The sequence below is a fragment of the Hemibagrus wyckioides genome, linkage group LG07, assembly GCF_019097595.1.
Source record: "Hemibagrus wyckioides isolate EC202008001 linkage group LG07, SWU_Hwy_1.0, whole genome shotgun sequence".
Lineage (NCBI taxonomy): Eukaryota > Metazoa > Chordata > Actinopteri > Siluriformes > Bagridae > Hemibagrus > Hemibagrus wyckioides.
The window spans coordinates 419,126-421,044 of record NC_080716.1 but is presented as its reverse complement, the minus strand read 5'-3'; the positions used below and the strand labels follow the sequence as shown (position 1 = coordinate 421,044).

Here is a 1,919-nt window from a genome sequence, read left to right as displayed (position 1 = left end):
TCTGAAGCATGTGGATTTGGAGATCTCGCCTGCTTCAGTATCAGACTCTGCACTGTACTACTGCGCCTTGCAGCCCACAGTGACAGGAAAGTCAACTTCACTGTCCAAAAACCTACAGAGACCTCAAACATGAAAGTGTTATTGATCCAGTAGAAATATATGTATATAACCATATATGAATACTTTATTTGAAGTGAATAGACAAAACATTCTAAGTGAATCCAAATACTGATAGAAAAGTTAGGTGTGTGTTTGAAGAAGCCACATGTTCACTCCCTCTGCAGTATTAAGTGCAGTTCTCATAAACAATAGTGGCAGGTGTGATGGTTTATTTACTTAATGACAGTGTAAAGATCACATGCTGGAAAATTTGGATATTGTAAACTTTTTTGACAAGCAGCTGATTTGACTTTTTTTTTTTTTTAATTTATTTGTTTGTTTGTTTGCTTGTTTGTTTGTTTGTTTTACTGAGCATGAGATTTAATGTGTTCATCATGTGTGTCTTTGCAGGGTCTTTAATATATTTTTGAGAATTACTGGATACCTGAAAGTATGTATAACTAAGAATAAGAATTGTGGAAAATAAAAACACAGTTTCCATCACACAATCAGGAAATAAATAAGCTCTACTGAAATAGTGCTCCATAATCAATTCTTGAGGTAGATGAGCTACAACAGCTAAAGACCACATGGGGTTTCATTCCTGTTCACCAAGAACAGAAATCTAAGACTACAGTAACAACCCTGTAAATGACATAAATCATACTAAAATATTTTTTAAAATCCATAGCTACCACATGGGACTCCATTACAGCTTCCTAGTGTCACCCTATCGAACAGATGAGACCTTGTCACAGTTACCAAACCATACCCCACCAGCCACCTGAGTTTCTTTAGCAACCAGCTAATTCAATTTTATTACCAACTGGAATCATTTTTAAACTTACTGCAAATGTCACAGAAACTACTTGAAGCCTCATAATATTCACCAAGCTATACTGGAGCAACAGTACAGTTTCCAGCAAAGAAGCTACAATCCTGTAAACTTGACCTATACTGAAACCTCCACCTGACACTAAAGCAAGCTTGTTCTACAAGAATTGATTTTGATCTTCATGTCCACCGAGATTAATGATATATTTGGCCCAATGGCAAGAGCTGCTTACTTGGTTCACACTTAGCGTCTGCATTCCAAAAAAGGTTCAAATCCCACAGGAGCCTCGCTTTATTGTTAACTTGATTTTGTGTAACCGAGTTCCTTTTACTCGGACCCCAGTCCATATGAACAGGAAGGTCATACAGTTACAGAGTACAGTGAACCTCCATTGGCGCACAGCAAGCTAAAACGGGGATGACCTGGCTCGTTGGTCTAGGGGTATGATTCTCGCTTCGGGTGCGAGAGGTCCCGGGTTCAAATCCCGGATGAGCCCTGGTTTTAAATGGAATAGAGTGGTTGGGATAAAACTCATGGAAACTTGCACTGCCGGCTTGGTTCTTGCTTGGAAGCTTGTTTCTCCAGAGGTCCAAGAAGGTTCAAATGCCGCTGTAATTACCTCTGAAAATTAAAGCTCCAACCTGGAGCCTCTCTCTGGAATACAGGGAGCGGGGTGGAGACATGAACCTCTGAAATATTAATATAATAGAGTACAGAAAGACCTCAGAATATCGTCATTTTACTAACACCATTCATCATGTTCACTGTTATATTCATGTGTCTGTGGCTTTCATTAGGTAAGTTAACATTGATCTTTTCAGAAAGGAGATAATAAATTAATGATTAATTAGCCTGTGTGATGTTAAGAAAAAAATAGAATATGAGTTATATAACTCAAAACTAAAAAATTATATAACAGGTGACTCCATGGCAGATTTATTAGAACCACTTTTCACTCATAAAGTTGTAGATGAAGGTGATGATG

General features: G+C 37.9%; 1 non-coding gene across 1 annotated transcript; it reads left to right on the top strand.

Moving 5' to 3' along the window:
• Positions 1–1,358: 1,358 nt before the first annotated feature.
• trnap-cgg (transfer RNA proline (anticodon CGG)) lies at positions 1,359–1,430 on the top strand. Its single transcript has one exon. It is a non-coding gene; the product is annotated as a tRNA-Pro (tRNA).
• The last annotated feature ends 489 nt before the right edge of the window (positions 1,431–1,919 follow it).